Source organism: Amaranthus tricolor, chromosome 4 (assembly GCF_026212465.1).
Source record: "Amaranthus tricolor cultivar Red isolate AtriRed21 chromosome 4, ASM2621246v1, whole genome shotgun sequence".
Classification (NCBI taxonomy): Eukaryota; Viridiplantae; Streptophyta; class Magnoliopsida; order Caryophyllales; family Amaranthaceae; genus Amaranthus; species Amaranthus tricolor.
Window position 1 is genome coordinate 12,683,537 of NC_080050.1, and position 26,305 is coordinate 12,709,841.

Consider the following 26,305-nt stretch of genomic DNA (forward strand, 5'->3'; position numbering starts at 1 on the left):
TCCGAAAGAATATGAAAAAGAAAAATAATTACACTTATTCCTCCAATGGTGACTTACCCAAATAGCTAACTTATAGCTCACCCTTTTTATGTCGCTAATTCCAAGTACAAATGAGATGCAAAAATTTAAAATCTCTCTTTATCTCTCATTTTGCCTAATAGCTCATTTTTGGGTTTTTCTTCCTAACCAATCATTAACTTTTTCATTTCTCACTTGCTCGCCTATACTCATGTCGCTCTTTAGCCTAGGTTGCCCTTTCGGGTTTTCAACCTAGCTAGGGCTTTTCTCTTTTCAATTATTTTTCTTTTCTTTCCCCTTTTTAGTGAAAAACATGTACAAACTCAGCTATAATGAAATTAACCATACTTGCTTTTCATGGTGAGTAGAAAGAGGGTGTTCATCAACCCTTACAAATATAGGGTCTTCAACAACCCTGGATAAATCACTTAAAGCATAAAAATATAGACAATGAAGCATACCTAATAAAACACCAATGTTGAACTGGGATAACACCCCCACAAGTTACTACATTACCTCTTATAACATGAAACATTAGCTCTAATTGTGACACACAAAAAATAAGAGGCTTTATATCTTAACTCTTCCTTCCTCTCATAAGATGATCTCAATTTAAAAGTCTTGTAACAATCCAAACCCCTTATCAATCTCTCAAACTCATTCCTAACACAACCCAACATCAGCACAACTACAACATAATGAAACCAAACAAACACCCATACTCCAATACTTTAAGGCTCATATAATGGATCTTTAGGATCTCGTATCCAAGAACTATTTTGGATAAAAGAAGATGGGGGCTTTGTGTTGGTTAAAATTTATAGCTCATATTCACATACAATGATTGATAAAAATGTGAGAAGCAGTAATCTAAGACTCTAAGTACAGATGGTTAGGTGGGTTAAGGTGTGACAATCTAGTGGAGCTAAAATTATAGAGAAAAACAAGAATAGGAATAGAAATATACCTGCAAGCGTCACGACAAAGGATGAATAACAATAACAGCTAATGAACACTTACTCTCTTTTTGCCTAGACCACCTTCACAGGTTATCAGCTAGCATTCTCTTTATTTTTTTCAAATTTTTTTCTCATTCTTTTTTTAAAAACTACAAAAACAAACAAGATAAATAAAGGGTAAATCAAAAGATAAACAAAAACAAACAAAAACTATACTAGGAATGCAATAAAAACTACAACTAAATAGGTGTAGACTCCCTTCATGCTTATCAGAAGCATTGTCCTCAATGCTTTTCAGCATAGAAAAGAAACAAAGATATGATAATACATAAGCACACAGATAAAGTATAATGTAAAAAGAAGTAAAATAAATTAAAATAAAATAAAATAAAACCACTATAAGAAAAATCGTTTTTAGCAACAAATAAGCCATTGCTAAAAACCACATTTTATTGCTAAAAATGTTATTTTTGCAACGACTTCAATTATTGCGGGTACAGCCGTAGCAAATGGTTTTAGCAACGACTAAAGTGGTGGCAAAAGTATGTAGTTTTTTGCAATGACTTTTATTGTTGCAAAAGCATTGTCATTGCAATTCCTACAACCTTTAATGCAATGAAACAAAGTGATTGCCAAAACTTTTGCATTTTTGGCAACAATGTTGATAGTTGATAAATATTAATTTTTCACAACAACATCGTTAAAGCTCTTAGCATCTTATCGAACTCCACTGAAAAATTTAAACCAACACAAAAGAGGTAGTTTGAAAGAAGAATAGCAACAAAAATAAAGGGACTATAACTAGAGAGTTCGTCAAAAACATAATTATCAAGAATAAAATCAGTATTAACAAATTCTATAGTACTCTTATGAGTTAAAGGTGGTAATGCAACCTTAAGGAGCTTTGTTTCCTCAGCCATAAACAATTCGAGACATGAAGAAGCCTCGAGATTAAGAAACTCGGTATCAAACAAATTAGCCACTGCTAATGTTTCTTCATCATAGACTATGTTACTCTCTAACATTATTTCAAGTGCATCTACTTTATGTTCCCAAATAGACTTGGAATGATACTCCTCATTAACAAAGTTGGGATGGTCAATGGTGGACTCATGCTCAATGGGTGGTGTATGGATGAGGTAAGATGGAGAGACAAATCATAAGAAGTAATATCGTAAGACTCAATAGCATGACTCCCTAAAACCCTACTTCCTCGCCATCAATAAATATGTTATTAACTGCAAAATTTTCACCAAGCGACTCCTTTACCTCCTCACCAATATGACCCTTATAAGATGAATTAAGATCTTTATTTCTACTGACACATGAATGTATAATTTTGACCTCTTACTCCAAGGATTGAGCATAAAAACTCAAAAATTCCTTTGGCAAGGTCTCAACATAAGAACATTAGCACAAGTCATATCCGAATATTCATACACCATTATAGATGGAACAATAAATGACCTATCACAAGATAAATCAATGTTTAAGTCAGAGTTATTAAGGTTATCACCTTGTTCCATGGGAAAATGTAACTCACCCACATTATCCTTTGAAGAAAGGGAATCATCAAGCTCAATTGTTGCACAACTAGTTTTTTTCTTTTTTCATTACCATCTAATCGATAATTTCTTGATTACTAGCAAGATTAGTTGATTGTTAAGCCAATTGTTCATTCATTATTGCTAATTGCTCAATAATTTTTGATGTTAGTCTAGAAAGAGATTCTTAATGTTGTTCATCTTGCAAACACTGAGCAGACATATTGCAAAAGAAGTCTCAATGATAATTGCCATCCATGTTAAGTATCTGACCATTACCCATATATAGTCGACTAAACTCCAAGACTACGGGTTCATCCCCTCTAACATCACATGGCTTAAATCCTCATAGTACAAATATTGCGAAATTGATCACCTTCATATTGCGGAAAAGAGAATATAGCCTTTGACAACACAAAAGTATCATGTAAATTAATGAACTAAACAAATAAATTATACATCGCTTTTTCGGCAATGGTGCTAAAAACTTGAGAGTGACATTTCATTTTAACCGCAAGCCCACGGTGTACGTTTAGCTATACGAGTGGAACTTAAGGAAGCAAGTTAATAAATTTGTTAATTTATAATCACGAGATACAAAACAAGAAATATAATTGATATTGAATATATTCTAATACTAAAAATAATTAAAGGATTTAAATGTCATAAGAAGTAGATTAAAATCAACAATTTAAAGTTTAATTAATAAATAAAAGACTCTAGGATTTCGGAAATCACTTAAATTCTCATATGAACACAACCAATAATAACGTCTATAAAAGTTTGGATTATTTAGAGGATTAAAAGTGATCTGGTTAATCTCAAGTTTCTTGCTATTTTGATCAACTATCGGATTTAGAACCTATTAGTTCAAATCTCACACTTCGTTTTATCGACTGAACTAATAAGAATTTAACTAAAATTTACCCTAAAGCAAAGTTAATCCTAATCTCACGTGTTTTTTCTATTGATTAGTCTAACAAAGCATATAAAATTTAAGGTTATTAGCCCAATTTAATCATCAAACCCTAATTTTAAAAGCACTATTAATAATATTAATTTATACTTTGAATCTAAGATCAAGCCTTAATCCTAGAACAAGAAAATTACTAACTAATTCATACATTGAATCTATAGGCACTAAGCATGAAATTACTTACAACGATCATCATTAAAGAGTATAAAATGATATAAATAAGTGCAAATAATTGCATTTATCACCCCATAACTGTCTACACTATATTTTCAATGTATTAATTTATATTAATTTTTTATAATTTTATTTAAAACTATTGACAAAAAAAATAAGGATATTAATATTATTTTATTACATGTTATGTTTTAAAAACAAAATTAGATATACACAATTAAATTTGTAAAAATTATGGAGTATATATATAATGTGGACTTAGAATGAATGTCAAGCGGGTATCAGGTGGGTAAACTTATGATGGGTATACCTAGTACACTATAACGAGTAGGGATGGGTATGAAAAATTTACCCACCATGGGTGGTAGCCTGGTGGGTAGGTCAGGGTTATGAAAATTTTAGGTGGGTATGAATATGGGGGAGGGCATACCACATCCACACACCCATTTTTGTCATCCTATTTACATCAATTAACAGTAAGGGGATTCTATTTCAAAATCAATATAAGTTAAGGGGTTAATTAATTGCATTTGCGATTTAAAGATATAACTTATAACTAGTAATTTTGATTATAATATATAAATGGAGAAAGTTTTATCGAGATTGATTCAATCATAAAATGGCAATTTGGTCTATTTAGATTTAAATTTTGCATTTTTCTAGCTTTTTAAAATTGCATATTGTACATAAACAAAACAATACAACAGTGCCAGAGCCTTATTCTTGAAAAATTAGGGTCGACTTTATGAACCAATAAATCAGTTTCAATGGCATTCACATGAATTCTTATTCTAGTAGTCGCTCTCCATTTTTGCCACCACATTTAATTCTATGGTTCATATCTTCTTGGGTGACCACACAACTTTGGAATATAGACCCAACGTATTTTAAGCATCCACTTGAAGCGATTTCTTTTTCTTCTAGTTTTATAATGCCTTTCATTATCTCGTTTTTGCTAAAAATTACACTCTATGTACTTTGTCTTGCTCTGAATTAATTTCAGACCTCGTGAATCTAACTCTTGTCTCCCTTGTTCTAAATTAGCATGTATCCCATCTCTAATCTCATCTACCAAAGCAATGACTTTAGCAAACAACATGCACCAAGGCACGTCTCCTTGTATCAATGCATTATCAAATCTAGGACAACTACGAAAAGAAAAGGGCTTAGGACGGAGCCTTTTGAAGGCCAATTGGGATTGCAAAATCATCTATTGCCTTTCCACATGTCCTAATATTTGTCTTTACTTCTTGATACATAATTTGCACTATACTGATGCAAATTTTAGGAATGTTTTTTTGTCAGTACCCACCAAAGTACTTTTCTTGGTACCTTATTGTATGTATTTTTAAAGTCAATAAAAACCATGTGTAAGTCTATTTTGCTATCCCTATGATACTCTTATCATTTGTCTCATAAGATGGATTGATATCATCATAGATCTCCCTAGCATAAATCAAAATCGATTCTCTAATATGGAAGTACATTTCCTCATACGTATCTCTATCACTCTTTCCCATAACTTCATAGTATGGCTCATGAGTTTATTCGTTGATAGTTAGAGCAATCTTGGACATCTCCTTTATTCTTGTAAATAGGCATTAGAGTAATTTTTCCCCATTCATTGGGTATCTTATTTAACCCCCAAATATTGTTGAATAGATTAGTTAGCCAAGTCAACTCACTCGTCCTTAGGCATCTTCATATCTCAATAGGTATACCATTTGGCCCAATTGCTTTTTATGCATCATTTTCTTCAAAGCCTAATAAACCTTTGATTTCTGTATTCTTCGCATAAATTCATTATTTTCATATAAGGGAATGATTGTGGTGCCCCCTACAACCTGTCCTTGTTCTTCTTTAAATAGCTCATCAAAATACTCACTCCATCGATCCTTGATGTTTCTGCCCTGAACTAGAATGCTATCATCCTTATCCTTAGTAAACTTAACTACACTATGTCATTTGTTTTTCTTGTCTCCTCTTTTCCATACTATATAAATATTGTTCTCCTTCTTCAGAACGTAGTTTGTCTACCTCTTTTAAAGCTTTTAATTTTGCCCGTGGACAACTACTTTTGTCTTGGTTTTGATTTCCTTATAATTGGCTATGTTTTCCTTATTCTTGCATTTTCCCGATGCAAGATAATATTTTTTTTCTTTTTCTTGATAATTGTCTTGTCTTCTTCATTTCTACCACGTTGTATCCTTCTTTGCTATGAAACTACCATCTGATTCTCCTGAAATCTACTTAGATTTTCGAATGATGCAAGTTTTCATCTTTGTTTAAGTATCCTCAGCTTCTGAAGTCATCTCCCAATTTGCTTTTCTAAAACTTTCTCGGTAAAAATTTTAGCATTATCCTCTTTTAATCTCTACCATTTAATCCTACGTTCTTCTTTGGATTTTTTTTTACCTTTACTCTTGCTTGAAGGTGAACATCTAGGTTACGAAATTTGTGTTAGCTGGCTATGCACTCTCTTGGGAAAACCTTATAATTTAGGTGACTACCTCTATCATCCTTGTCAAAAAAGTAGCCAACGTGGTTGCATTTACTATGGTTCCAACTTTCAAAAGTCACCAAATGGTTATCTCTTTTCTTAAACCATGTGTTATCAACCCAAAAATCATATGAGAGTGGAAAATCTAAAATGGACTCCTATTTTGTATTCCTTGTTCCATAGCCAAAATCTCCATGAACGTTTTCGTAAACATTATAAAATACCCTTCGTGGCCATTCAAATCACCTCTGAGTTAAAACATCTCATTTGTTGGTATATTTTTCAATATATCATAGAAATCCTTCTAATATTTCCTTTTAATTGATTTCTATATCCCCACTTTTGGTGCATAAGCACTTATGACATTCAAAATCTCTTTATATTTCACTCTTATAATTCTATCATTCTTCATTCATACCTCTATGTCATTATATGCCATTATTAAGATGGCTTATTTTATTATATGTGTTATAATAAAAGGATTTTTAAAAAGAGATGTTAAATGGAAGGAAAAAGTATAAAATTTGTATCACTATTTTGAACTATAACATCTCGCCATTTAATTATGTCATTATTTAGTTGTAATAATATTCTTTTTAGAGATTTGTTTTTTTTAATAATTATTTGAATTAGTTTATATCGATTATTTATAATTTTGTATGAATGCCTACATATTTATATTAAGAGTATATTTATAACTATTTAAATAAAGATGTTCAAATAAACTTATACTTGTAATTCAAAATTTTTACTAGAATATTGAAAGTTGTGTTAATTTGGGCTTGTAAGTAAATATGTGATTATATAAATTAGTTAGGATGTTGAATTAAGAAAAAGAGAAAGAAAATAAATAAATAAAAACCCCTAAACCCATACTCCTCATTTTCCATCTCTTTCTTTTTTTCTCCTTCACCTCCCTTCATCAACACCAAGAACATCCACCACCACCACCTGCCCCGCGAGCCGCCACTGTCGATAGTCACCAGAAGCTGCCACCGCCGGCACCCCCCTCTCACATGGGTTAAAGCTCTTTACTTTTTCCATCATCTTTTCAACCCTTTGTGAGCAATCTCTTACCCAATTTGATGTTTTATGTTTTGATATTTAATTTCTTGTTATTTAGAGTTTATCCTTGTTAAATTTGAGTATCATAACTTGAACTTTTGTCATGGGTTTAAGTGATTGTGGTGATTTGAATATGGACAAGTTAGGGTTTATATTAGGATGAAAATAAAAGTAGTATGTACTACTTTTTTAAGGTTTTGATGGTGATTTATTAATTGAAAAACCTTGTACAAGCTTTGTTTCATGTGACATTGTTGATGAATGGTGGTAATATTAGTTATTAGTAATTGTTAGGATTCTTACTCACAAAAGTGATTGTTAGTTGTCATTATTATTTTTGTTAATGGTGGTTTATATTGTTAATAGCATTAAGAGGTGTTAGTTAATAGTGGTTGTTATTTAATTTTAATTGATTGCTAAGAGTTGTTAATGGGCTTTTGGGATTGTTGTTATGAATTGACATTGTTTTCGTTGTACTTTGGAATTCAATTAATTGTCATTTTTTTCTTAAACTAATCATCGTTGTAAGTGGCATAGCCTTGGTACAAAAAAAGGGATACTTGATGTTGTGAGCGAGATAAGTAATTTCTTAGTGTCTCTATGAACCTTAAATAATGTGGTGAAATGGATTCCATGTCAATACTAGCTTACTACTTTGGTCTATTATATGTAATATGTAACCGCCTCGAATTATGAAGGCAAAACACTAACTGGAATTTAGTATTAATCAAGCGGAAACTTACTTTTGCCAACACAATTAAGGGGTTACTTAAAGGTCAAACCAATTTCCAAGCAATATAACGGAAGTCTTAACTGTCCAAAATATAGGAAAATTACAACCAAATCGAAATAAGTCCAAAGCTCAATTTACATCCTTAAAGTAGTCTAAATCTAAACTAATAGTCTCTCAAATACAATAAAGAGATCTAAACAAATCCAACTCGGGTTCAACTTCCGCTCGCATATCCATTCTCCGTCGAGGTGCCATAGGGGTTTACTCTAAAAACAAAACCATTGGAAAAACATACAAAGAATGGTATCAGCAAAAAGGCTGAGTATAAACACACTGGTGTCCGTCAAACAAGTTATTAGAATCTTTTGTGTTTTTTGAGTAAATTCATTTTGAAATATGCTTTTTCATTTGATAAATCATATTATGATTCAAATCCAGTTCAATGGCTCTATATTCATTTCAAATTCTCATTTTTCATCATAAATCATAAGATCTCAATAGATCCAAATCAATTTCAACTCATATCATAAGTTTACATGGGTACTCTGTGAGTCATCCTGTGACTCGTTTGGTAGTCGGTCTACCGTCCGCGACATGTCTGGCAAGTGTAACACAATGGTATTGTGAACAATACGCGCTCAGCATTGGTCAGCCGTTTAATCATGCACACAACATTTGCTGTGGCATATGTACCCGTCATTTAGGCTAAAACATTTTTTTGTACATAATATATATCTTGTAATTTTAATAGCATTTGAAAGTCAAAAATATTAACTTTTTCCATATGATAAACATCTTTTATTTGCACACAGCAAAACATACTTTATTTGCGACTTAGAAAAATCAAATCATAATATTTCCCACATGGGTAAAACATGCTTAGCATAATCATATCATTAAACATAACCTATGTATTATGTTGGGGCATCACTAGCATGTACGGAAATGCATCGTAACAAAAAGTAATTAAAGTTCAATACGATTTTTTTTAGGAAACTACTAAAATGTTTCGTTTCAATCCTTCTTAAAGAAAATATAACTTAAAAAGGTTTTGAAATTCATTCAAAACAACTAGAATATGATTCATAACTCTATAAAATCATTACGACAGAAGATTTCATAAAACACTATTTTCTTAAATACGAGATAGTTTTGCTGGTAATAAAATCGATAATTGATTTACAAAGTACATATTAATTTTCCAACAAGGCCCAAATTAATCAAGTCATTATAATACCTTATTTAAAATGAATTTAAGGTTGTCCCATCACGATCTTACAATTATTTTCGACAATTTGGGTATTTACCGTTATTTAAATGGTGTCTTAAATCCGTAAAATTTATAAACCATCTAATTTAAACTTAATTTATACTATGAGGCAGTAGGTTATTAATATAATTATAAATTTTTTTTATAGGTCTATTTTTACCCAAATTTAATTAACAATATTACACTTTTTAATAAATAAACATTTTCTATTAATTTGATAAATTAGTAAATAATTAATAATTTATTTTATAAAATTATACTAAAGTTCCAGAAGTCATATAACATGTTTATTAGGCTATTTGAACTTATAAAACTCATGTATGATGTTTTATTATTTTGTATAGACATTTTATCGATAAATAGAATAAAATAGGTTTCAAATTATTTGAGTCCGAATAAAATATTATAAAAATTATATTATATTTCAGAAGCTATTTTAAGGGGTAAAAAATTTAAATAACCACTAAAAATCATGTGGGGTATTTTTAATAATTAATATCGTTATTTACCGATAAACCGAATAAAATTTATTTAAGTCCATATATGGTCACAAAAATCCATTTAAATTTTTGAACATGTATCTACTATTTATATAAGTGTCTTATAAAATTTTCATGTCCAAAAGACGTCATTTAGTATTTATTTTATATTTTACCGTTTTCAAACTTACCGATTATTAATAACCGAGTAAAAATTATTAAGGTCCTTAAATGTCAACGAAACCTTTCCAAAATTTTACCAATTTACGTACTGTTCATATGAGTATGTCATAAAAATTTCAAGTCCATATGTCTTTGTTTGGTAATTATTTTATATTTTACCATTTTACAATTTACCGTTAAACAATTTAACAATTATTCAAAAATTATAAAAAAAAATTCCAAACTAAATATGTTCTGGCCAAATCTTGTTGGAGACATTATAATATGTTTTTATTAATTATTTTTTATGATGAAGAGTTCATCTAATACCATGTTTTATAATAAGAGTATTTAACACCTTAAAATCCATTAAAATATCAATTTAACGAATAATCTCAACAAAAAGTATCCAAGAAATTTTCTTAACATATAGCTACTGGAAATTTCTTTTAAAATGAATTTCAAATTTTCAAATTCATATAACCATTTCCATCACAATAACTTTCACAAAGTAGTGTTAAACATGTCGTTAAACATACAATAATTTATAAAATCAACATGCATGATGCCCACAATAATAATACATGTAATAAATTATTCCATACTCAAATTTATCATTTTCACATCATTTTTCAAGATTTAAGAACTTCACTTCGGGAATTTATTTTTTTTTTTAAAAAAAACAAGTTTATACACAAACTTTCCCAACTAGTTCTTAAATCCTTTAAAAATCACCCCATGTGACATACCTCGACTCCAAGCCTATATAATTATTCCGTAAGCTCCTATGCGTTCTTAGAAGTTGTTCGAACTTCGGTTGCTTGCCCTTCAAGCCTCAACTCCAACTCTTCAACTAAACATATTGCATTCATCCAAAAATCAATAATAATTTTGGATTTCTAACATGCACTTAACTTTTCCTAGTTAGAGTTGTTAGACTAATACTTGTGATGATTTTAATATATTTGGAGTATACTTATTATGTTGAGCAACATACTAAGTTAAGTCCCATAATTTTATTTGAATCCTTTAAGTAACAAAATTTATATGTTTATAGAAATACATCTTCTTACTTTCTATTATGGCCTATTTTTATAGATTTATAAATGATGATTTTCTTAGTTTAGAGATAAAATACTCATTTTATAATGATCTTAGTTTATAGAAAGATTCATGTAAAAAAAATGTTTTACATGAACAAGTTTTAACAAAAACTAGTGGAATAAAGAAATGAACATAACTTACTCTATACTTGGTGGATTTCTTCAAGTTTGGTGTCTATGGAAAGCTCTTAAGATGAAGATTATTTTTATGGGAGATTTGAGTTTATAAACATAAATTTTCAGAAGTTTTAGATGGGCTTTTGAAGAAGATTTAATGAGAAAAGAAGGTGTTTTTGCAAGGAATTGCAAGATTGAACTTCAACTATACTTATGGATGAAATAAGGAGTAAAATGAAGAGTGAAAGAAGGTTGATGAAGCTGAAAATATGGACAGCAAATATGTCTTGATTTATTATGTTTGCATGCTTGTTATGATGGTGTTTTTGGGTAAGAACAATAGGGGCTTTGGGTAGAGAGTTTGGTGGAGTGTGCAAGTGAGTTTTGGGGCTAAAAGAGGGCTAATATGGCAGCTAGGGGCTGCTGTTTTGGGGCTGATTTGAGGTGAGTTATATCCTCAATTTGGTCTAATATGGTGTAAGAAAGGTTTATCTAAGATAGTTTAAGGTTTGGGTAAAAATTATTGTACATTTAACAAGTTATCTAACTTGTACTTCATGTTTAAAAATCACTTGTATATGTGTGAAATATTTAATTTACTCCCATCATGGTTACATAATATGCTTGGGTAATAATAATAAAAATTTTCGAACTGTTATGGGCAGTTGCCCAACTTTAAGTTTTACCTCCAAAGTTTACGTTACTTGTTACGATTCGTAATCACGTTACGAATTAACAAGTTTCAAATCATTGTAGAGAATTTTCAAATTACTACCATCACTAATTAAATTATACTTAGTAACGAACAAATATATAAGAAAAATTAGGCGCTAAAAATGACTAATGAAATCTCCTAATAATACGACTGTTTCATAATACATTAGTTTATTCAATCTTAAGTCTACTAATTCATAGTAATATGACAACGCAAAAATATATAGTTAAGTCTTGCTAAAACATACTTTGTTGTAAATATTGAGTGGAAAACACGTGTTGTGCTTAGATTGGAATTAATGGTATAGTGGTAAGCAAGCTTAGAATTGAAATTATTACATTTGGCTAATTTTCTTGATAGCATGAACTAGAATTCGCTCTAATGGTAATAGGGTACTTTCTGTTAGAGTAAGTGACTCTTATATGAGGTTAAATAGACTTACTAGTGATACATTAACCGTGCATAGGTGCTCAGTTCATAAGAGAAGCTTAAGAACCTCATACATGGTGGTTGTGATAACTCTTTGTCTTGCAGTTGCAATCACAAGTACGCACACGCGGTAACAAACTCTTATATGCTTATGTTTCAAAGCATTATCAATATTTGCGACTTTATGCATTGTATTATAAATACGAAGTACTAGAGTAAGCCATATACATGAATAGCTATTGATTGCATATCTCTTGAACTTAGAATGGTATAGACGCAGAAACTAAGGTATTATTATATGTTAAGCACGATTCCCTTATTGATAGAATTTCATTATGTTCACTTGGAGTCGGAATGATTCCTTTATATATGAGTTTAAATTTATGTTTGAGTTACCGGTGGGTCTTGCAAACCCCATGGTTCTCATTGATAGCAAGAGTATGTTTGAGTTACCGGTGGATATTGCAAACCCCGTGGTTCTCATTGAAAGCAAAAGTATGTTTGAGTTACCGGTGGGTCTTGTAAACCCCATGGTTCTCATTGATAGCAAAAATATGTTTGAGTTACTGGTGGGTCTTGCAAACCCCATGGTTCTTATTGAAAGCAAAAATATGTTTGAGTTACCAGTGGGTCTTGCAAACCCCATGGTTCTAATTGAAAGCAAAAGTATGTTTGAGTTATTGGTGGGTCTTACAAACTCCATGGTTCTCATTGATAGCAAAAGTATGTTTGAGTTATCGGTGGGTCTTACAAATCCCATGGTTTTCATTGATAGCTAAAATATGTTTGAGTTATCGGTGGGTCTTGCAAACCCCATGGTTCTCATTGAAAGCAAAAGTATATTTGAATTACTGATGGGTCTTGCAAAATCCATGGTTCTCAATAATAGCAAGAGTATGCTTGAGTTATTGGTGGGTCTTCCAAACCCTAAGGTTCTCATTGATAGAGAGTTTATTCATTGGTACAAGATTTATAGTGAGAAGTGTCCTGTGGGTCTTGCGAACCCCAAGGGTTTTCCTTTATAAAAAGATTACGCCTATTTTAAGATAACTTATGGGAGTTAAGAATCCCAAGGATATATTATGATTACACTTACTTTAAGGTAGAGTAGCTTTTTGTAAGGTCAAGCGTTAAGTAGCTTGTTGGTGCCCTTTAATGAGTTGACACTACGCGTGTTTATAAGAGTTTATGTTTTGAAAAGAAGAGTGTTAAGACTTACATTCCACCCAAGAACGCATTGTTCGAGTTACGAGGGAAGAAATGAGATTAACAAGTATGAATGGATCATAAATGGTTACTAGTTGTGCTTGTGTCTTTACTAGTTGTGCTTGTGTCTTATGAAATCATATTTATATTGTGGTATAATATAATGATATCTAGTATGTTGGGTTTATTATATTTGGTGTTAGTTACTGACGTGTATATGTTTGTGTTAATGTTTGATTGTTTTACGACTTTCTATGATTATTCTGCTATGATGCATCGGCCTTTTGTCTGATGTTGAGCAGCAGGAATCATAGACTGGCATACTAGGTATCTGGAGCATCTTTTGTATTGCCTTGGGGGAGTGTGGAATGCAAAGCATAACTTGTGTTATGTAAACGTCTTTTGATTTTGTAGTTCTTATGTCTTTCGCAAACTTTGTCAGTATATGTTTTTGATATGAGGCCTTGTGTTCTCCTTTGTATTATTTAAATTTTCCGCTGCGTAGGTTATGGGTTTGCATTGTTTAAAGTATTTTATATTTTTTAAAAAAAAAAACTCAAGCGTCGACACTGGAACCACGATCCATGCTTGTCTTAAAGATTTAAGGAGCCGACGATGAATCATTTTGTCGTGGTACGAGATTTTAAAAGCGATGATGCCTTGGATGAGTTTAGTTATTTTATTGTGTTTTATACCTTCACGCCCTCGAATTTAGTCGAATTGCTACCGAAATTTCTATTCACATTTATAAGGGTTATAAATATTTTATTTATTTTATTTTAATTTAACACACCTGAACTTCCTTTACGGTTTTGGTTTCATATAAGAGATCGGAAATTCAAGGGTGTTACAGACCCTGTTTATTTGTGATCATGAGTGTTGTCTTTCAAAATTTTTTATCATTGTTAGAATTAGTGTACAAATTTTAATGTTGCTTAACTATCGTTTATTTTTGTGATGGTCTTATTACGACGCTTTTGAATGTAAACATGGGGAAGAGGTTAATGAAATCCAAACTCAGGTCTCTTTTATGGAATATGCTACTTATCGCCACTAAGGTAAGACTTGATTATCCCCTCATTTTGATCTTTAGATACTGATTTTGTTGTGTTTCTCCATTTTACACTTTTAGTATGGGCTGTCACTTCTGGTTTTGTTATTTTTAACCTAAAAGAGCATGTCAAATCATGCTCAAGCTATCGAGCCTCAAAGCAAGAACCAACGGACTCTAGCCACATAAGGCTTTTACTTATTTTCTTATAGTATCAGCTCATTTCTAGTGTAGAACTTAATTTTTCCATACTACTTCATCTAGGGTTTATACTTACTTTCTAGCAATATTAGCTCATTTCTTCCAGCTTGTTCTATTCCCAAGATTTGTTAGTTTAGCTTAGTTATTAGGTTCTAATAGATTCTTAATTCCTCAAAAGTAAAAATACTAGTGTAGTATTTTGGGTTCCTTAGCATACCCTTGTAAGCTATGGCATTCCAAGTTGTAATTTGGATCTTCAACTCATTCGTACCATTTTTGGTCAAGCTTTCCTCCATTATCATTGTTGAAGTGCATTCCCACCTTAAGGGTGCTAGTAAATTTATTTGCTTTTCTTTCTTGTTTTTATGCTCCATTTCTTGGTAGTCTCTATGTAGTTTTCCTTAATTAAGTTTGTTTATTGATTAGGATAGAAATGCATGTTTAAAAGTAATATTGTTGAAATTGATAATTTTAGTTGTTCTTATTCTTGTTGATTTTGTTTGGCTAGAAATCACTTTTAATATTATTATTATTATTATTATTATTATTATTATAGTCATGTTGACTATTATTTGACTTGCTTATTGTGTAATAAGTGAGTAGATCTCCTTCTAGTTGGGGGAGGACATTATGGATGAAATGCATGAGTTAACTCAATTTGTTGGAAATGTCTTAATTTTGTTTTAAATGGGTCATAGTGCATGACTAAGGTTCACTTCTAGATCCAAAAGAGCAAAGTTGAGTGAGAGGATGAGCTCTTACCGTAGAAGGTAAATTCTCAACCACCCCTTTTCATGATCCATAAAAAAATTTTATCCTAGGATTTTTGAACATTACTTGATTCACCCCTTACTTTAGCATTAGACTAGTTTTGAACCAAACACCACTTAATAATTCTTGGCACGTTATGCTTAGGAGTTGGAGAGCACATTCAAGTCTAATGATTACACACACCCTAAGCTATGAATTTATGAGAGTATCTTAGACTAACTCCCTATGTAACAATAGCTTAAAGATTGATTTTAATTTTAATGCATACCCATGACATGCATGTTCATTCATTACCCCTTGCTAGTTATTTATTCTATTATTCTAAAATTAATCTTATAAACATCTCACCAAATCCCGTTTTGTCCCCAAAACAAGAATTATTAAAAAACTTTGGTCCTTTTCGGCACTATTGATTCGACCGCTTTGTTGCTGCCAATGCAATTCATTAGTTAAGTGATTCATTCGATATTCATTGAGTCCATTTTCAAATATTTTTACATGCATTTCTACCATCATTTGCTCATGTCATGAGTTGGTTATCTCTAGTTGCATTCCTTCATATACTAGTCATTTTAGGTCCATTAATATGGTTTTTTCCATTTTCTTTGTTTACCTCCTTCCCCCTACTTTGCTTATTTGTGTAGGTTCCTCCCCTCCTTGGTGTACCATGGTGGCATAATTGTCTCAAATCATATTTCGATTGTGTGAAACCCAAGCCTTTTTCCAAGAGCATCCTAATGCCACTTACGGCTCGTTTGGTTGATGGTAATGAAGTAATGGGAATGAAATGTTGTAATGGCAATAGTAATGAAGGAATGGATATGAGAATTGGTGATGAAAATTCTTTTATTTGGTGTGCATGACTAAAGAATGGTAATGAAAGATAATATTCCATTGATTGCATTTGGTTGTTAGTAATAAAAAATGGTAATGACTCTTAGTTTCATTATTATATATATATTTGTATCTAAAAGCATTATTGTATCTAAATTATTCTATCTAATGATTCTTTTTTTAATAATAATATTTTTTTGGATAATTATATAAATTACCTTTTTTTCTTCATTATTTTTTTTCTTCAGCTCAAAACAACATTACCTTATTTTATTACCACAGTAATACTTCATTACCATTACCGCCTAATACCATGTTGTTTGATGGTAATGAAAATGGCTCTTTTTGGTAATTTCATTACCTTATTTTATTTCCATCCATTACCATTGAAGGCATCCAAACAACCAAAATTTTCATTACTTAATTTTATTACCATTACCGCCCTCTAATACCATGTACCAAACGGGCCGTTAATGTAACACTCATTCAAGGCACTTCTAGCCATCTAAGTGATGGAATTAAAGATCAGTACGTAAAAGTTTCTAAAAGACAAGGCTCGTTCGAGTATTATAGGTACTCGTAGCACTTCAGCAGTAGAAGGAGTTTTTAATTTCACATTGTTTTACTCCTTTGCCGTTATGTATTGGCTTGTATATATAGGGCTTTACTCGACTTGGAGAAAACATGAATTAAGGGTATTCAAAAACATTCAATCCGAAAAATCGGATTCGAATTATTCGGTACCCAATCGTCAAAGCTAGATAATTTGGATTGGATATGCAGTTTTTTTTTTTGGAATCCAAATATTCAGTATCCGTTCTTTTTTTAAAAAAAAAAAATTCAACTAAGCATAAAGCATGTTTAGATACCTAGATGTCAATCGTCATGTCCCCTTTCATCGCTACTTATCTTCCTCATTCACTCTCATCTCTATTCGCCATTTTCAGATCTGTGTCTTTTCCTCAATTATTTGCTTTTTATTTTTCAATCATCTCTCAGTATTAATTAGTTCAGTAATTTTTTCTCGTATAACCTGTTTTAGTTTTCTTACAAAGCATTGTTAAAATCTACCTACAGTCTCGAACACCACCTTTTCATTTTTTGGGTTTTTTTTCTCTTTTCTTTCACCATTTTTTTAATTTTGATTTTCTTTGTTTTTTATTTTATTTTACAATTTTTTCGAATTTTGAAGTTGATAGGAGGTCAAATACTCTCTAGAGGGGGGTGAATAGAGAGTATGGGCGTTTAAAATTTTTGTCTGGAAGAATATCGCAAGAGATTGAGTGACCTTTCAAAACTGTTTTCTGGGACAATTTTGAGTTAATATGTAAAACAATAACGTATGTGCGGAAATTAAACTTAAAGAATAACACACGATATGTTAACGAGGTTCGATTCTAAACAACCTACTCCCCACCTATAGGTTCTCTTTCAACCGTAGGATTTTCAACACCTTTTATTAATCCGACTTTAAGACGAACTAGAAGATCTCACTATCTTCTCTCACCACGTTCTTCCCCTTGAAGAAACGTCTTACAAGTCCCTTTAATAAAAGCAAATCCCAAATCTCTCAATAGAGATTACAAGTTGAACACTTTGAAAAGTATTCTAGGTTAGGCGTATTGAATTGAAATAATCTAACTCTTTTTTAACACTTAAGCCTATTATAAATTGTAAGAGCTAGATGAACTAAAAATTACAACTCTTTTAAATGTTTAAAGAATATTAGATCTTATTACAAGAAGAGAGAAAATTCTGAGGAGAGGTGCTCTCTTAGTTCTTGAATGAAGTCTTCTATTTATAATGTCACGCCTCAACTCAATCTTGTAAACCAAGGAAGCTTCATTCGTGAAAACAGCAGTTCTGATCAATCTCGATCGTTCTTCAAACTTCTGAAAAATTATTCAAACAGACGCTCCTGCTGTTATTATTAAATGTGTCCTTTGTTTGCTATCTTTAGTTTGCTTAATACTTATTGAGCTGCCACGTTAAAACTCATACAAGATATTGAAAACTCAGCAAAACCAGATTAATCAACGTGTAAATACTTATTCAAATTAATTCCTATATTTAGCATTAATTCAAATAGTCATTTCCTACTTTTAGTATTAATTTAAATTACGATCTTATTTATAGGAAACTATTTAATTAGCCTAACAACATATTTAAAATTCAAATATTAACGTGTACTATAAATAGCAAAACGTGTGTACCTTGTTCTTTAACAATCAATCAATTAAATATCTTAAACACACATTTTAAATTCAAACATAATATATTCAAACGTTTAAGATAAGACGTGTAATAATATATTCAAACTTATTTTCAATATTTTAACCTATTAAAATATTTCAAAATAATTTTAATAAAACCTTGACCTATTAAAATATTTCAAAGATAATTAATTTTAATAAAACCTTGACCTATTAAAATATTTCAAAGATAATTACGAAACTAACCTTATTATAAACATAATTATCTTAAAGACATTTAAGCGTATTTCAAGACTTATAAATTCAACCTTAAGATAAATTTAAGTTATTTAAGCATATTCCAACAATTCGAACTTAACAATTATTAAATTTATATCCAATATGATTTTAGACTAACTTAAACAACTAAATGTAATTACTTAATTTATTTGTTTAATCAATATGTGTTTTGAATTATCATCATTTAAGAGAGTTGAGTCTTCAAATTTAATTTTTGTCATTTTTTCTTTCTTTCTTTTGCATTTATATTTTTTTTGTTTTAGAATTGTTGTTTATAAATGCATATTTTTCCATCCATTGTTGTTTATTTTGCCATGATCATTCATACTGTGCAATTTTTTGTTTTCGATTTTGTTTTGTTGTTTTCTTTTGATTTGCCATTTTGTTTTGTTTTCAAGATGTAGGTATTTTGTTTTGTTTTAAACAATTTCAAATTTTAGGTAAATTGTTATTTTTGTATGATAAAGTATGTTAGCAATTTGTTTAGTGTTTGTTTTATGTAATTGTATCAAATTTGAAGTTATTGTCTAATATGTAAGTATATGGTATGTTTTATTATTTATATAAAATATTGAGTTTTCTTTTGATGATAATGAAATTTCACAAACACATGAAAGAACTCAGTTTGGAGAGAGTGTTGATATTTTGTTCAATAAAAATTATAAAAATTTAATTTTAAAATCTCACATTTTTCTCGTGGTTTTTTAAAACACCCACCTTTCGATTATTTTTTAAAAATCTAGCATGTTTACTGCGTTTTCTTTTAAAATACTGATCTTATTAAGTTACTTGCAAAATTCAGCAGTAAACAAATTATGAACCAAAAAGTCGGATTGTCGAATTTAAAAAAATAATCGAAAGGTAGGATTTTTAAAAGACAATGAGCAAAAGGTTTGATTTTTAAAATTAACTTTTCCTAATTAATAGATAAAGGACCCCCAATAAAAAAACTTAAAATCAATGTCATAACTATCGCTTTGAGGAATAACAAGTCAAAATAGTGGAATCATTACACTATTGATGAGTTAAAGCCAAAAATTGGTCATTATAAGTATTGCAAAGTTTTTATTATTTGTTATAGAAAAAATGGAATAACTTATCTAGGTAATCATACCAAAAGATGCAAAAACTATTCACCAAATTCGAATATCAAGCAAATAAAATTCAATGTGATATTGAAGACTTAATGAGGATGGTAGTGTTGGCAGTATTGATGTTTTAAAATTGTGGAAATTTAATTATAATGTCTATTGTAAATGAATTGTCTTTAAACCTCTCTCACACCACTTTTCCTTTTCCCCCTTTTACATTATTTGTTCCCATCTCCCTCATATTTTACATTCTTTCTTAACCTCTCTCTCTCACAAAAAGAATGAGCCACCACACCAGCCGCCGCCAACCACTGCCGCCACCGCATGCGGCCAGCAGACGCCAACTAGCCTGGTGCATCTTTCCTCCCTCTCTCCCCCATTTTTATGAGCTACTCCTATTCTTCTTCTTCCTTACTTTTTTGTGATTTCTTTGTTTTGTGTAATTAATTTCATATTTTCTTCTTGAATTTGAGTAAAATTATTGGTATTGTTGTGGGTAAGAATCAAAATAATGATTCAAGCATGTTTTAATTTAGGATTTGATTTGGGAGTGAAAATAATTGTGAATTGAACATGAATGAGTTAGGGTTTGAATTAGGATTGAGAATAAGGATTAAAGAGTGTATTTATGATGTATTTCAATAGTGTTAAATTACATAGACAACTTTGTCGATGATGTTATTGAAGTTTAGATTTGGTCTTTATTGTTGTTAGTGTTGTTGGATGAATTTTAGTAGTTGAGCAATATTGATATCAAATTATTTGTTATAGGTTAGAGTAGTAATGGTAAATTTAACATGAATTAATTAAATTGTGTTATGGGTAAGTGTAGTAATGGTGAATTAAACAAGGATGACTTGAAATTTTGTTAGGAATAAAAATAATAGTAGTATGTACTACTTTTGGTGTTTTGGTGGTATATTTGGTTAGAATAATTTTGTTAATCATTTTTTTTCCTTTTATTTTCCTTATAGTTCTATGTTAAAATGTGGTCTTACTTTGTTAAATGAGCTGTTGAATTGATGTTGGATGGGCAAAAGTTGAATGTCTTCATTTGAGAAAATAATGGTTTAGAAGCATTATTAGTAGCAAATCATGATGTTGAAGTTGATTAGAGTAGTTATGGATAATTTTTGGTTTGCTTGTTGTCATTATTGGAATTATAAGTATTATTACGATTTTTAGAATAGTGATTTTAATTTCATCTATATCCTTAATATACATAATAATAGTAAAGTAATGTGAATCATATCAATATTTCAATTTGATGTATCACATATCAAGTTTTATTCACAAATTAATTTTTCTTATAGTAATATACTTTATTAATGAATTTATTTGGAAGTTGGATGATCTAAATATGCCTTTTAAGTTACGAACTATAAGCTATTTTATAAGTGAGCTTAAGTATGCGTGATGAGTGCTTGAATGTGCTAAAAAGGTGTTAAGACTTGTGAATAGTTTAAATGTTACTTTTCGTAGTATTAAGTAACTCTTAAACAGATTAGTAGACTCATAAGACCTACTTTAAATTTGGTAGGTATACACTTCATAAGAGGTTATAAAACCTTGTATTGGTGATTGTCTTGACTTTTGCATAGTGTTAGTAACTTCTGTTACGTACACGCGGTAACTAACCCTTATATGCAATTTCCCCTTAAGATATCGTTGTTTGTTTTGATAATATGCATCGTATCGAAACCATGAGATGCTAGTGAGTAATCTTTATATGAAGAGTTGTCGATTATGAAATCCTTGAGCTTCAAATAGTTAGAGAATAAGAGTGTCAATAGAAGGCGGGAATCATCCCCTTTTCTATTTAAGAATTCGATTATGTCTTACTTAGAGTTAGAATGACTCCTTTATAGGTGGATTTCGTATTACGTTTGAGTCGTTCAGTGGGTTTGGCATTTTTCTATCCTAGGCCACTCATTAATAGTAGAAAGCAGGAGTTATTCCCATTTGATTAAGCATTAGATTACAATTAGTTAGCGTGACTCAACTGGATCATATCAGATTGATTTAGTAGACCCCTAGGTGAGATCCGACGGGATCACCATATGGTGAGTATGAGCATACTTTTGTCATGGGGCGCCTAGTGGCCGATACCGCCCCTTGACCGAGGTGTTACCATGTGGGCTTCACTGGATTGGTACCCCAGTGTGTCTTTTTCCCGAAGGTAGGATCCGAGAGGGTCAGTTGGAGGAGGTATGAGCTCATACTTTGCGTTGGGTGGGGGTGATCGATAACGCCTTTGGCCGTGTCACTATACCATGAATAAAGAAAAGATCCACTACTTTTGAATAAAATTCGAGGGATTAGTAGTTGAAAGAGAAATCATGAGTAAATATAAGTGTTTAGACAGATGAGTAGATTCGTTATTGTTGTGCTATGTCGTCATCTATCCCCTTGTTCTACGTTTCTAATAGTTTTAAGTTCCTTGATTACTGAAGCGTACTATTTTGTTTTCATTTTGGATGACTGTCTTTGATGGCCCTGCTATGACATGTTGGTCTATGATCTTACGTGGAGTAGCGAGGATGTCATAGATAGCCATTACAGGTGATGAAGCTTCTTTACATTGCATACGGGGGAAATGAGTGAGAATCCTAAAGTGTACATATTCTTTTGTCTACATGTGGTTTCTTTTAATGAAGTTGTTTATGTTTTGAGTTTGAGGTACATGTCCTCCTCTGTATAAGTTATTTCCGCTGCGTTGTTTTTATGGTTTGTATGATTTAAATAGTTTATCATTCTCTTTCTTCTTTTGAACTCAAGCGTTTACATTGGAACCACGATCCATGCTTAGCATGTGGACCCGAAGATTAGGCGATGATTGTTCCGCCGTGATATTTTATTACAAGGCCGATGATGCCTCTTCTTTATTATGTTTTATTGATCATTATTTGTTCAGTGCGTCCAACTTTAGGGCAGATGCTGCCAAAATTTTTTGCACATCTTTTATGGGAGTTTTCTAATCCCTTTTAATTAAATCATTCAAACTTTAACCTTTTGCTTTCTTTATTCATTTTAAATATTATTTTATTTCTTTTTATATAACACCCGAATTTCCTCCGTTCTCTTGCGGTTTTCGTTCCATATAAAGAGTCGGAAATTCAGGGGTGTTATATTATATTTACTTGATTATGTGAAAGATATAATAATATGTTAGATTGATTTATTTATATCTTGCATGTTGACTTAAGGTAAGAATAACACATTTTTGTGTTAAAAGTAAAAATAAAATATTCATTATAAGTTTAAGTATATGCATGTTATAAATTGAAATTTTATGATATTTTAGAAATGTTATTTATATATTTATATTATAAATTTTCAAGTAGTGTGATTATTACTCGAAATCGGTATTAAATTAAAGTCGCTAAAGAAAAATACATAAATCTCAAATTTTTTCATTTATATGATATTGATGGATATATGTTTTCTTATGTGTATTTTTACTTTAGTGTTTATGCATGTAAATTTTATGAATTTCTATTATGTAAAAATGCGTAGAAATGGTGTTTTGATGTGTTTTTGTGAAGTTACTATTGTGAATGAATATTGTGTGAGCTTTGTAACTTAGGAATGTATTTTATATGAACTCCACATTAGATAAAAATTAGAAAATCATTTAGGTTCATTTCCTATGTAGTGTTTGGGAATAAGTATTCCATTTCAAATTATGGATTTCAATTATGAAACATAAATGAAGAATTTGAGAATGACAAGATTTGGGTAGTCATTCTCAAATTCTCAACTTTAATTACTTTTAAAATAATGGTGAAATTTGATCCAAATGCAAATTTGAGAATTTTTGATTTGCCAAACAATAAATTTGACCAAATTCTAAATTTCCGAATGAAATCATTGTTCCCAAACGTGTCATAAAGTTATTTCATTATAATGGTTATTTATGGAATTTTAAGTAATAAAAAATGTCGTAATATATTAAAGGGGGTCAAATATGATCTTTATGGATAGAATAGTGTAAAAATCTTATTATTACGTTTCTTTCAAGTTTGGACCATAATCTAATCTTCTGGTATTTTTTTATGAATTTTTACTTAGAGTTTAACTACTTACCGATAAAACGTAAAATTTTATAATATGAAATAATCACTAAATGAAGTTATTCGAGCTATAATTTTTATGAGACTCTTATATGGACAGTAGGTTTGGAATTTGATCACTGGATAAGTTTATATGACCATTTATGGGCACTTGTGAATTTTAAATAAAGTGGTCTATTTTGGACTTGAAATTTGTGTGACACTCTTGTATACTGTAGTATCATATGAGGACCCTCGGAAAAATTTTTTGTGGACATTTGAGGACATTAATAATTGTATGTCGGTCTATCCGTAAATTGGACAAACAATTTAGTTAGTATGCATAGGCTCGTTTTTCTTGAATTTTCGGGTCTAAAACTCACTTCATATAGCTTTGAGACGTCTAAAATAGTTTTAGAATATTTTTATCGGTAATTATGGATTTTTAATTAATTTACATGTTTAATCAATGGAAATTCATTATTAAATACTACGAAAAACTATCCTTAAGATTTATAATTTTGTATGGTTTTGTAAGGAACTAATATAGCCCGTAGAACCTTATCCTAAATTGTGGAACTTTAATTATCTAGAATCTCTTAATTATTGAATAAGCCAATATAATGACTTTTCCTAAAGAGAATGTTGACTTATAGTTTGACTAAACTAGGGTTGACTTATAGCAATATGAAAATAACATGTAGTCTTGCTTTAAAATATGTTTACTTGGATGAATGACTCTGATAGTAAGGAAATGTTAAACCGCAAACTAGGGTTGACTTAAAATCGAGCCTTGAAATGTACTTATGCATATCTTGTGTAATTCTCATAGAATTATATTATTGAGGAATTTTACTCGGCTTTACCGTTGATCCAATTCCAACAGCTGTCATCCGTATTATGGATGGTAGTATTTTGCAAGAAGATATAGCTCAGGTTTCAATCAAGGTCGCAACATTGATTTTCTTTATCGAGGACTTAGCTGCATTTTATTTTAGATATTGAATTTGATGATTATGGTGTATTTATGCTTTTATTATGTTTTGAGAAAACATTGTGTGATATTCTCTCAGTTGTAATATTTTAAACTTATGTCTTTAAACGATTTTATATTTTAATGGATTTTAGCAGAATGAAACTACTGCGCCTGTTACATTACACATGAAAGATTCTGTTGTAGTTAAATTACTTAGGAAGTATGATGGGTGCTCCAACTAAGGAGGACTGGAAGAACATGTCTAGTTTATAGAGCGTTAAATTGGAAATTCATACTTCCTAATACTCTATTATGCTTAATTTATGTTCTATCTTTGGTTTTTATGTCTATAACCATGAGTTTGTGAGTAGTTATTTTCTAACCATTGGATTAAAGTAGCTCATCAATATGTAGTGGGGATAATTTGCTTGTGTTTGGGTTGTAGAGCTAGAATGTTTGCGAGATTAGTGAAGTTTATTTCATGAGCTAACCCTATAAGGTGTGCGTGTAATCGCTCTACTCTTCAGTAATCTTAGTTGATTTTGTGATTTTACTTGATGATGTGCTGAGTTACCAGAGTCATGTTAATGGTAAAGAAGCCATAAAGCTTGAAACAATCATTAATCACCACAAGAAGTTGTGTATTTGATGATGTTTATTTTAAGTAGCCTTGTATATTCATCTTGTTATTTTCATATTTCATGTGCTAATTTTTATCACGAGACTTAAGGATTAGTTGAGCTTAAGCCAAAAAGCCTACACTTCTATCTTGTTTGCTCCTTGTGGATTTGTTCCCATCTTACCACTATACTCTTATATCTTGGTGGAATCGGATAAAAGTAATCAACACTTTGGAAGTAACGCACACGAAGGTGTTGACTCTCTTGCACCTTACGCTAGTGAACCATTCAACGAGTATATATTGTTGGATGTGTCAGCCCTAGGATTGCACTTTTTAGGTAATATACTCACTAACTTGAGCATTAGAGCCGACCTCTAGAGCCACCCTCTGGTCGTTTTAACGCTTGTTACTTGTGCAGCTAGGTCATCGGAGTGGTCCTACTGCAATAAGGGCTAGATAGCAAAGACAAGTCTCTAAACCAAAAATGTCTCTCTTAATCGCTCTAGTACTAACCAAGCTTAGAGCCAACTAATTGTCTTCGATCCTTGATAGGAACAAGAGAGATATTTAATTTCCACATGATCTTCCACATTTGGTCTTCTCCATTTAAACTCAACAAGCTACCTTTTATTTCCTTTGTAAGGAGGTATCTTTAACTGTAAAATTCTTTGTCATTTGACGATCAAACTTGTGAGTCTAGAATTTTGTGTCTCTTAAGTGGAATCCTTAGGATGTGTTCAATGAGCTTTCTTCGCCGCATAATTC

At 30.8% G+C, this 26,305-nt stretch overlaps 1 long non-coding RNA gene across 1 annotated transcript; it reads left to right on the plus strand.

The window, feature by feature from the left end:
• The first annotated feature begins 19,955 nt into the window (after nucleotides 1-19,955).
• On the plus strand, nucleotides 19,956-22,898 carry LOC130810611 (uncharacterized). The gene is made up of 2 exons (XR_009041072.1): nucleotides 19,956-20,242; nucleotides 22,426-22,898. It is a non-coding gene; the product is annotated as an uncharacterized LOC130810611 (long non-coding RNA).
• Nucleotides 22,899-26,305: the final 3,407 nt, after the last annotated feature.